This window comes from Vigna umbellata, chromosome 8 (genome assembly GCF_029865625.1).
Source record: "Vigna umbellata cultivar VRB3 chromosome 8, Vumbellata_1.0, whole genome shotgun sequence".
NCBI classification, from domain to species: domain Eukaryota; kingdom Viridiplantae; phylum Streptophyta; class Magnoliopsida; order Fabales; family Fabaceae; genus Vigna; species Vigna umbellata.
In genome coordinates this window covers 30,929,798-30,942,732 of record NC_142172.1, presented here as the reverse complement: position 1 = coordinate 30,942,732, position 12,935 = coordinate 30,929,798, and the positions used below count along the sequence as shown (strand labels likewise).

Genomic DNA, 12,935 nt, shown 5'->3' with positions numbered 1-12,935 from the left:
TTTATTAGTTGTACAAAGTACTATTAATTTGGAAGTCTAGTGCTGCCGCAAAACTAAATGATTTAAAACTTCCTACCAATTAAAAAATGTGTTTTGCATTATTGCAATGAGCAAGTACTTTAAACAATTTACTTAAAACTTCTCCTTAGTGGGAAGATTGAATCCATCAAAAGCGAATTTACTAATATTTTTTAATCTTTACCGTAAGTTTGAATTTGATTTTAAAAAAATTTACTGGATGCAAATGTCGGTATGCATATAATGTATGTTGACTTGACATTCACTTTTGGAACAAAATTACAGCGTTCTTTTAGGCTGAGTTTGTTTCATCGACGGCAACACGAAACGCCATGATTTTGCATATAACAAGGCAGAATTTCACGAAATTGTATACATTTAATATTAAATTTTCCGGGTAAATACGACTTTTATCCCTTAATTTTTAACTGAACTAGTTTTTCTCGGTTTGTAGTTGGATGTTGTATAGTATAAAATATTAACCGAGTGGTTACAAACAACCAACCGGATGTTCAGGTAATCTGTTTATATCTTATTCTGTTTATATTTTATTGGGTTTATATCAGCTCAGGATCCATGAGGTAAATTATAAATACAAAGCCAGGGCCAAAAGCCAGGTACGTTCCACTTACGCATCATTCACTAAATATTCAACTAAGAGCCGAGGCTCTTCAAATCACACGCCTAACTTGGGCGTCGGAGTACCTTTTGCAGGTACATCCCCCTCGTCAAGAAGGAGACCGATCGGTTTGCGCCAACACCGATCGGCCAACAGGAGGAGTTTGGAAGCGAGCGAGCGGCCCAGACGCGTCAGCAGGTTAGTCTCTCGGTCCCTAAAAGTATCTACCGAAACATTTTGGCGCCCACCGTGGGGCCCAGCGGCAAACCCAACGGTGACCACTAGGAGCATGGAGGAACAACAAAGCTGAACGGTAAAGCCCGTTCCCTATGAAGCACTCTACGTGAATCATCATCTCTACGTGAGACGTCATCCACAAGATAAGTATTTTTTGAAATATGAATATTTCATAAAATATCTAATTAATAATAGACATTATAACAACTATTTTATATAGATATCTTAAATATATATAGTATAATCCACAATATATTATATGATATATGATATATATATTATAGTATATAACTATAAATATAGTTATCTAATTATTATAACCGAAACAGTTTTTGGCATGATTAAAATAGTCAAAGAAATTGTTGTGTTAGAGATAACTATCAACAGCAATCTTATAAAATCTTAAGACGGTTTTGATACCTTGTTTATTATATATCTTATTTATTCGGTGCAATTCATAATATCTGGTAACCGAATCATTTATTATACGGTTATATACCATAATATATATCATCATGAGAATTTTCAGCAATGAACATCTTGAAGAAATATATATCAAAATCCACGCCATCAACTATGCAAGTGCAGACTACGATCTAGTCATAAACGGACTTCATAGAATTCCATTAACGAAGGGGAAGTCTCCTATTGCAAACACTGATTGCCAATTTCGTCAGCAAAGTTCATAATTAACGATCAAGTCCAAGACCGAGCGGTAATCCCTCTCGGGAGAGAGGTAAAGCCCTCTCAAAGCCGAACGGTAAAGCCCGTTCCCTAGGAAACACTCCTAGGTCAAAGACCGAGCGGTAAATCCCTCTCGGGAGAGAGGCAAAGCCCTCTCAATGACGAACGGTAAATCCCGTTCACTAGGAAACAATCCTAGCTCAAAACAGAGGTAAAACCCTCTCAAAGCCGAACGGTAAAGCTCGTTCCCTAGGAAGCACTCCTAGGTCGAAGACCGAGCGGTAAATCCCCCTCGGAAGAGAGGTAAAGCCCTCTAAAGACGAACGGTAAATCCCGTTCACTAGGAAACAATCCTAGCTCAAAGCAGAGGTAAAACCCTCTCAAAGCCGAACGGTAAAGCCCGTTCCCTAGGAAGCACTCCTAGGTCGAAGACCGAGCGGTAAATCCCCCTCGGGAGAGAGGTAAAGCCCTCTCAAAGACGAACGGTAAATCCCGTTCACTAGGAAACACTCCTAGCTCACAGAGGTAAAACCCTCTCAAAGCCGAACGGTAAAGCCCGTTCCCTAGGAAGCACTCCTAGGTCGAAGACCGAGCGGTAAATCCCCCTCGGGAGAGAGGTAAAGCCCTCTCAAAGACGAACGGTAAATCTCGTTCACTAGGAAACACTCCTAGCTCACAGAGGTAAAACCCTCTCAAAGCCGAACGGTAAAGCCCGTTCCCTAGGAAGCACTCCTAGGTCGAAGACCGAGCGGTAAATCCCCCTCGGGAGAGAGGTAAAGCCCTCTCAAAGACGAACGGTAAATCCCGTTCACTAGGAAACACTCCTAGCTCACAGAGGTAAAACCCTCTCAAAGCCGAACGGTAAAGCCCGTTCCCTAGGAAGCACTCCTAGGTCGAAGACCGAGCGGTAAATCCCCTCGGGAGAGAGGTAAAGCCCTCTCAAAGACGAACGGTAAATCCCGTTCACTAGGAAGCACTCCTAGCTCAAAGCAGAGAGGTAAAGCCCTCTCAAACCCGAACGGTAAAGCCCGTTCACTAGGAAGCATTCCTCGATCAAAGCAAGAGGTAAAGCCCTCTCGACAAATGTCGAAGACCGAGAGGTAAATTCCTCTTGGTTCCTGTTGAAGGACGAGCGGTAAATCCCGCTCGGTTAAAGTCGAAGGTCGAGAGGTAAAACCCTCTCGACAAATGTCGAAGACCGAGAGGTAAATTCCTCTCGGTTCCGCCAGAAGGACGAGCGGTAAATCCCGCTCGGTTTATGCGAAGGTCGAGAGGTAAAACCCTCTCGCCAAATGTCGAAGACCGAGAGGTAAATTCCTCTTGGTTCCTGTTGAAGGACGAGCGGTAAATCCCACTCGGTTTATGTCGAAGGTCGAGAGGTAAAACCCTCTCGACAAATGTCGAAGACCGAGAGGTAAATTCCTCTCGGTTCCGGTTGAAGGACGAGCGGTAAATCCCGCTCGGTTTATGTCGAAGGTCGAGAGGTAAAACCCTCTCGACAAATGTCGAAGACCGAGAGGTAAATTCCTCTCGGTTCCGGTTGAAGGACGAGCGGTAAATCCCGCTCGGTTTATGTCGAAGGTCGAGAGGTAAAACCCTCTCGACAAATGTCGAAGACCGAGAGGTAAATTCCTCTCGGTTCCTGTTGAAGGACGAGCGGTAAATCCCGCTCGGTTTATGTCGAAGGTCGAGAGGTAAAACCCTCTCGACAAATGTCGAAGACCGAGAAGTAAATTCCTCTCGGTTCCTGTTGAAGGCCGAGCGGTCATTCCCGCTCAGTTAATGTCGAAGGTCGAGAGGTAAAACCCTCTCGACAAATGTCGAAGACCGAGAGGTAAATTCCTCTCGGTTCCGCGAGAAGGACGAGCGGTAAATCCCGTTGGGTTTATGTCGAAGGTCGAGAGGTAAAACCCTCTCGACAAATGTCGAAGACCGAGAGGTAAATTCCTCTCGGTTCCGCCAGAAGGACGAGCGGTAAATCCCGCTCGGTTTATGCGAAGGTCGAGAGGTAAAACCCTCTCGACAAATGTCGAAGACCGAGAGGTAAATTCCTCTTGGTTCCTGTTGAAGGACGAGCGGTAAATCCCGCTCGGTTAAAGTCGAAGGTCGAGAGGTAAAACCCTCTCGACAAATGTCGACGACCGAGAGGTAAATCCCTCTCGGTTCCTGTTGAAGGACGAGCGGTAAATCCCGCTCGGTTAATGTTGAAGGTCGAGCGGTAAAACGCTTTCAGTTCCGCCAACGCAGCCTCCCTCAAACACATCAGTCCTATAGTTAACCACGGCTAAAGCCAACCGCTTAACTCGGACTTGGGGGGCATAATGTATAGTATAAAATATTAACCGAGTGGTTACAAACAACCAACCGGATGTTCAGGTAATCTGTTTATATCTTATTCTGTTTATATTTTATTGGGCTTATATCAGCTCAGGATCCATGAGGTAAATTATAAATACAAAGCCAGGGCCAAAAGCCAGGTACGTTCCACTTACGCATCATTCACTAAATATTCAACTAAGAGCCGAGGCTCTTCAAATCACACGCCTAACTTGGGCGTCGGAGTACCTTTTGCAGGTACATCCCCCTCGTCAAGAAGGAGACCGATCGGTTTGCGCCAACACCGATCGGCCAACAGGAGGAGTTTGGAAGCGAGCGAGCGGCCCAGACGCGTCAGCAGGTTAGTCTCTCGGTCCCTAAAAGTATCTACCGAAACAGATGTAGTTTTTTTTATTTTAAATGCGTCTCACAGCACCAAATATTGAAATGTAAATGTATAAAAGGTATAAATATCTGAATTAATAAACTTAATAGAACAAAATTCATACAATTTTAATTAGAAACTAAATTAGGTAAAAATTCGTATTCATTTTTAAGTTAGAAACTAAATTAGGTAAAAGTTTCAAAAAATAATTTCAATTTTTTATTAAAAATTAAGAAAATATATATATGTATATTAATCTTAAATTTTATTTTAAAAAAATTATATTCTATTGTAAATAATCAATTAAAAGTAAATAAAATATTTAATAATTCTTATCCAAACATAATAAATCATATTTAAATATTTATAGATATATTTTGTTGTTATTATTATTTTATTATAATTAAAACAATATATTTTATTTTATATTTTTATATTAAATAAATAAAAATATTTTTTTTATTATTCATATAAATTAATTCATCACAAATTTTGATAAACTCTTTTTTTCATTTCTTATTATTTTTTTTAATCTAAACAAACAACTTTATCTTCATATATTTTTTTCTCTTGTATCTACTTATTTTCAATCTTCAAAATCTATCTATGAATTCAAATATACCTTTATAAAATAAAGAAAGAAAGCAAATTTTGCTTAATTCAAACAATTTTATCTTTCCTTTTATTTCCTTTCAAATTTATTCATTTCTACTTATATAAATTTATTTTTGGGTTAAATATGTTTTTAGTCTCTAAACTATCAAGCGAATTTGTTTTTAATCCCTCTTTCAAACTAAGGTACATTTTAGTCATTCTCCTTAAAGAAACCTTAATTTTTGGTCCTCCAAAACCAACGACGTTAAATTTTGGCTGAACTGTCTAACGGTATGCCAATTCACTTCTCTTTTTTCTGAAACGTGTCATCTTTGTTTCATGCTCTATCTCTTTCTTCAACTCGTTTTCCTGGACACTAAAGGTACTCTGATGAAGTTAACATCATTAATTTTGGGGTGATGGAAAAAGCACAAGCTGAGGTGAGAAAAGTGTATGGTAAGAAGGGATATGTGGATGAGAGAGACTCACAGAAACTGATATACTTGAAGTCCATAATCAAAGAAACATTAAGGTTACACCCACGTGTACCATTATTAGTTCCAAGAGAAAGTAGAGATAGGTTTGAAATCAATGGATATGAGATACCCTCTAAGACAAGGGTAATTATCAATGCTTGGGCAATTGGAAGAAATTCTGAGTATTGGACTGAAGCTGAGAGTTTCAAACCTGAAAGGTTTCATAATAATTGTATCGATTTCAAAGGTGCAGACTTTGAATTTATCCCATTTGGTGGTGGAAGAAGAATATGCCCAGGCATTACATTTGCCATCGCAAATATTGAGTTGCCACTTGCTCAATTACTTTACCATTTTGATTGGAAGCTTCCCGACAATTTGAAAATGAAGAACTTGACATGACCGTGGTGGCAGAGGAATAATTTCTTCCCAATAGTTTCTTCCTAATAAATCCTCCCATGAGACATCAGTAATAACCAACAAAGGAATGAACTTTATCCCAGATTTACCTGTTTCCATGGCAATATATAACGCATGGCAGAGGCTTTCCATCGGGACTGACAATAGGTATGTAATGACTGCAAGCTCGATGTGAAGCTCGAAGGGAGAGAGAAAGGGTGAAGGACTTCAAGATCCGACTGCAGTGGACGGTCGTGGGAAGAAAGGGGCGGCTCGCGATCATGGAGAGGAGTTCGAGGTAGCGTCGGAGGTGGCGCCAGAGGTGGCTATGGTAGAGTCCGAGGGAGAGGGAGAGGGAGAGAGAAGAGCTGGAAAATATTGACTAGTGTAAGAAAAAAAAATACATGGGCACACCACCGTTAGCTATATCAGCTGATTTTTAACGGTGTTAGTTTTGGAGAACCAAAAATTAAGGTTTCTTTAAAGATGAAGACTAAAATGTACCTTAATTTGAAAGAGACACTAAAAATAAATTGACTTGATAATTTAGGGATTAAAAATATATTAAACTCATTATTTTTTATCAGTAAATAATAAAGAGAGAAAGTAAGGGTAGAGAAGAAGGTAAATTTAAAGAGAATAAATGTGAAATTAAATCAATAGTGGGGTCCACGAAGAGACTTGGGATTCCTCTCGACTTACTCAAATACAAAGGACAATAGGAACTCTTTTTTTTCATTATTGAGTACGAAGGTACATGGGGAATCTTTATTACTTTTTTTCTGATCACAGTATTAAATAAATATTTTTAATAATAAAATAAATCATCAAAATAGTCAATTTTCACCTTTGTTATTTCTGTTCTAGAAAAATAACTTCCTCTATTTTATTTTACGTTTTATCTGTTTTTCTTTTGTTATTTTCTTTTTTATTTCTTTTTCTCTCCCCATACTGTTCATCTATTTATTTCCTTAAACAATCAGGTATGCGTATCACCTAGAAAGATATGCATAGTGTAGGTGCATTTCGTAATTTTATGTGTTTAGGCAGGAATTTGTGCAGAAACACACCTTTCTGTGGTATCTTCCTTGCTTCCGAACGTTTAGAATGTTTGAACCGCTCGTTTTCAGTCTAATAACATATCTAATAACATAAAACAAACTTACCTTTAAATTTTGTTAGTTACGTACAAACAACCTATCAATATTTTTAATCAGATATCTTTGATTATTTTATCATACGTTGGACTATTGGCTCAATAATAACTTAAATGCTGGCCCAATTACGACCCAATCATCAATAAAACCATTTGGCCTGGTTGACTGTAGGGGATGGACCGAACGGTCATGAGTGCCAACCGTTCGGTTTATACTATATACCATACATATGCCCCCCAAGTCCGAGTTAACCGTTCGAAATTAGTTAAGGTTAACTGTATGACTTATATAAGTTTGAGAGAGGATGCTCTCGTTGTATTGGGGAGTTTGTTTTCAATGTGCTTTTAGTCGTTGCTCATCTCTGGACCGAATGGCGGATTTTAGGAGATGGAAGTTCTTTCAAAAACCTTTCCCCATGTTGAGCGATAAACGCTAAGATCCTAACCAAATCTTCCTGACAAGATGAACCGAACGATGAATGATAGGAGTTTTCTTGGGACTTTTCCTAATGTTGAGCGGAGGCACTATAAGTTCTCTTTGGAACTTCGTTCTAGGCCAAGCGGCAGCTGATGAGAGTTCTTTTTAGAACTTTTTCCCATATTGATCAGCGACTGATAGTATCTTGTTATATGCACTGAAGGAAAATAATAATCGAATATGAATTGTCAAAAAATAATGTAGATGATTAGACTAACACATTTTGCGAGGCTGGATGACCAAGTAAGCGAGACTGTTCGGTTGAAAATGCTCGAATGAGAATGATTGTTCCTGGAGAACTTTCCAATAGACGAGAATGATTGTCGTGGCCCAGGAGTTCCTGGAGAACTTCCGAGTAGATGAGAATGATTGTCCGTGGCCCAGGAGTTCCTGGAGAACTTCCCGGTAGACGAGAATGATTGTCCGTGATCCAGGAGTTCCTAAAGAACTTCTGAGTAGACGAGAATGACCGTCCATGACCCAGGAGAACTTCCGAGTAGACGAGAATGACTGTTCGCGACCTCGGAGAACTTCCTAGTAGACGAGAATGACCGTCCGTGACCCAGGAGAACTTCCTAGTAGACGAGAATATGGGAAGTTCCAAAAAAAACTCCCATCAATATGGGATCACAGTTGAGTATTTGGGTCTTGTAGAGTTTAAGTCGAATATACCTGACTTTTGGTTTTGTCATAATATTTATAAGTGTTCTATGGATCCTAAACTAGCACAGATCCAATAAAATAAAAACAAACTTACCTTTAGCTTTGATACTTATTTTGATTATTTTCTCATGTATTTGACTATTGGTCCAATAATAACTTAAACATTGATCCAATTACGGTCCAATCATAATAAAACCATTTGACCTAATTGACGGTAGCGAATGGATAAAATGATCTGAGTGCTAACCGTTCTGTTTAATGCATTATAAATATGCTTCCTAATATACTTTTGTCGTTTAGATTTTCCCTTTCTATTGGTTTAACGTTTATAAAAAAATTATAGGATCATTGAAAAGTATTGTCGGTGTTCGAAGGATTTATGTTGACCTCTAAATGAAGTATTTGATCTAAAAATAAGTCTTCTAAGGATTAAATTAGAGGACCTTTTAGGTGAAGAATTTGAGTGAATAATTTTTATTTTCTCTTGCTTGTTCCTCTTATACTTGTTTTTCTTTGTTAAAAAACAAATAAATATATATATTTTTTAATATAACTATTTGCTTTCCCAGTTTCTCCTTAGTGACTTTGATATTTAATAATGCCCTGAGAAAACACTTCAGTTCTTTTACTAATACTAGTTGTAATTTCATAAATATAAGAAAAAAATTATATGATTATAATATATAAATACAAAGATAACTTATGAACTATTTTTCTTGGCTAGAGTCTGAAGTCTATGCCATAAGATAATATAAAAGCTTCTTGAAAATAATGATTAATTAGATTCCGAACTGTATATAGCGTGGTCAATTAACAGAAAAATTAATTTGGTCTTTGAGTGTGTAAAAACCATGTTACCTATGTTTTAATTTTAATTTCTGAGAGTATTTCCTCATTAAATTTAACAATGAATTTGACACTAAATTAGAAAACCATTTTGTTATGAAATTATGGTATCTTGTAATAATTATAAATAGTGAGGAATAAATTTACCTTCTGAACATTTTGCAAAACAAACATATTTTTGAATTTTCCTGTGCACTATAACCAGGATACTGTCTTTGACATTCAAGAAATCAGAGATTAGCAAAAAAAGTTTGATATAATTAATATAAATAAGATCGATTGTTTAAAAAAATAATGCTTTCTTAGGAGCAATGAAATTTATTTTATTATGGTTTAGTTTTCGATTTTTGTTGAAAGTAGCATATCACTCAATTTTATTTTATTTTTTTATCTCAATTAGGTTTTTAATTTAAAAAAAATAATTAATGTGGTTCTTATCGATAAATTAGTTGAAAGACATTAAAAAATAATGACTAAACACGTTGGTGTGATTTTTAAAATGATTTGGCTTAACAAAAGTATGACTAAGGATCACTGTACTTTGATTTTTCAAAATTAAAAATTTAATTGGAAAAAAAAATTGAAGAATCGATGTAAGATTTTCAACCAAACACTAAAGTGTTAGAATGATTAAACCTTTTATTGTTTATATATTTTTCTTAGTTTTTGTTTTATTTGAAATTTCGTACGTCTATCATGTTTCCTTTATCTAGAACCAGAAACAATATGCGCGTACCCGTTGATGAATCTGATTCCAACCTCGGCAAAGACTCTTCAAAATATATTTACCCTGCTTGACAGTGCTCTTTTTTCAGTACTTTTACATCCTCTCTTACATTAATTGTTTTTACGGTTTTATATTTTTTATAATCAATGAGTATAAGTACTATAAAGTAAACTTGTTGTTTCTCCTGTGAAAACGGAAAAACAGTTACCACATTAATTAATTAATTAGAAAAACAAGCAATTGAAATTAATAAAATGAAAGGTTAAATAGGAATTTGGATGGCAAATTGAGACTTATTAATCTTCGAAACTTAATTTTAATACATTTTTTTTCCAAATTTAAAGACTGAATAAGAATAGTTTTGTTAACTCAATTACATCAATGTTTTTTACGTATAAATATGTTTTTCATCTAAAATAGTATAAATAATTCAAATACTAATATAAAATAAGTTTTATATGTAAATTTTTTTTATTGTAATTAAATTAAAATGAGTCATATCTATACGATGATGGATCATATCAATTCACTGAAAGGTTAAATTATTACAGTATTAACACTAACATTAATTAGTTTAAAACAAAATGAAATTATCAGTTGTGATTAAACCATTAACTTAAAGGTCACTCCAAAAACTAAAAATACATATTTAAATTAAAAAAGTAAAAAACATATAATTGTATTTATTATATATTAAATGTTATAATGAAACAATTATTAACTAATCCAAACATTTACTTAAACAACTAATTCTTTTTTTATCCATGAATTTATTATAAAACATTAACATCGAATATCACGCTTGACATCGATCAGTTAAAAATAAAAAAAATCATAATATATAAATAAATATAAATATTATCTTATAAGTTGAAAAAAAGTAAAAAATTTGTATTTGTTTTGATAATAAATCTTATAAATTAAAACAGATCAGATGGTCGAAGATGATGTGTAGAGAGAAGATTAGGTGGAATTAGGAGAGGAGGTGAAGAAATGTGTAGCTGTTTTGAGGAAATGGAGAGAATCCAATAGGTGCTGAAAATAGTGGAGGCAACTGTAGAAGGGCATGATGAAGTGGTGCAGAAGGGAAAAAGTGGTCAGTTTTTCTAAGAAGTTTTGCATTCGTATACAACCAACAAAGATGAAAAAGGTCTAATCTGCACTCAATACAAGAAAACAAAGGATTAGAGAAGAAACGTCAATTCAACTTTTACCATGACAACTCTTTTACCCATGTCTTCCGTACCAGTAAACTTTCTCTCAACAGCTTTTATTATATCAATGCAAAAACTTTATACCATGGTTAACGTATAGACAAATCGAAGAGGGTCGTTGGAATTCAATGCAAAAAAGCTTGGATTCATCCTTCCAAGCCTAATAATGCTCTTTTGTTTGAGGCGTGCTAGCTCATACACGCAAAAGCTTGTGTATTTCTTCTTCTGTGTAAGAGATGCATTATTACACTGTCTTCTCTGACCTTCCTTCCACCTTGGAGGAAGGATCCAACTGTTGCCAGAAAAAAGTTTCAAGTTATTATTCACATTCGCATTTCCTGATTTTGAAGACACCCACCAAATATTTGATAAAATGCTTCAGTCAGTTAATACCAACAAACGTCACAACTGACCGGGTCAAATTGTGGCCAAATCTGATTCTCAATGCAACTGCGTGTAAATATCTTCTTTCTCAAACTGTTCAGTAAGCAAGTTTTACATTTAAGTAAAAATATGGTAGCGAAACTGTGTGCCATGATTGGAGTTGATTATGTTTTCAGATATAACTAAGATTCTGTATCTTATTTAAGCAACTCTTGTTTATGGAAAACCATGGGTCAGCTTGTACACGTTACTCCAATGCAGAAAAATACAAGCAAATATAACCAGGTATGCCACAGAAATCAGAACCAAAATTTGCAGCCTCGTCCAGAGGAACAAAATTTCCACAATGCTTGATAAACTGTTCGATTAGATTTTTGTAAAGCAATCTGTTTGAGTCAAAATATATTTATTTTTCATACAAGTCTTTATATAGAAAAGTTCATTCTAAACAGACTCTAACTTATTTTGTTAGATTTACTCCTAGCCCACTCAAAAACAAATTAAGCAAACAAGTGAGTGAAATTATTCCATTTCTTTTCTTATACGGATATTTTAATATCTTGTCTTATTGTTTTTGGTATTCTTTTATATATATAGTGGATACGTGTTTTTAAAACAGATTTAATAATCACAATAATTCGTATTGATATTAAGAATTAAAACGAATGAAAATTCGATTATAATGTATAAGATAACAATTGAAGTCGAAAATTTGGTTAATACTTAATAATCCAAAAATAACTAAGTGTCTTAAGCATCCTAGTTTCCATCACACATACAATATTTCTAATGATATGTCGTTGTCTTAGATGGACACTACACAAATACTACTGAGCTGATATTTGAATAAAAGCTATAAACAAATTCCTTTTAATTTGACATTTTTGCTTGAATTAAATTTCCAATTAACATCAAGTTAATTATAATCTAACTACTAATAATCATATTCAAATTTAAAATAATCATTCTTAATTGTCAAGGATGATTGGTAAATAACATTGGTGAAAAAAAAAAGTTCTCTTTGCATATCTCTTTCGTTCATAATCCATACAATAAAATAATACTATTTCTTCAAAAGTATAGATTATATAGTCTATAAGCTTTAGTAGGTAGTGATGAACTACTTCTCTGACTGCATTATATTTTGTGATAATTAACTCTATATGGTTTTCTATTTCAATTATACTTTAATATTCGCATTGAAAGCATATATAACACTTGTGCCGAAAGAAAAGGTGCAACTCACGAGGTACTATTTCTTTAATTGCTATATATACAAGTATTCTCTGGTCAGAAGGCATCTCCATGAGACACTGTGTTTAGTCTTTTTTTTCTTTCCCTTTCGAGATTTGAAAACCTATATTCTTACTAGCTCCAGAGCAGATAATCATGTCTAAGTTCATGAATTTACTGTCATCGAATATTTTGTGTAGTATGAAATTAAATTATTTGAAGAATAGTAATTGTGGTGGTAAGGATAAAAGATATTCTTGGGATGGAACCGATCTCTCCATAAAAAAATTTCATAGTTTTATATTAATTAAAGATAAAATGAATTTAAAATATATAAATAAGTGTGAATATTATTTTATAAAATTGAATTAAACTTAAAACTTAATTTTTAATTAAAAAATATAATTGATAGGCTTTTTATCCATAAATTAATTATTTTTTTCATAAATATTTACTGGAGAACGAAATTCAACTTTAAAATAAATTTAATTTAAATTGAGCTTATA

The 12,935-nt window shown here is 34.7% G+C and overlaps 1 pseudogene; it reads left to right on the top strand.

Annotated features, from left to right (window-relative positions):
• The first annotated feature begins 5,272 nt into the window (after positions 1-5,272).
• Positions 5,273-5,731, top strand: LOC124824809 (cytochrome P450 71D10 pseudogene; annotated as a pseudogene).
• Positions 5,732-12,935: the final 7,204 nt, after the last annotated feature.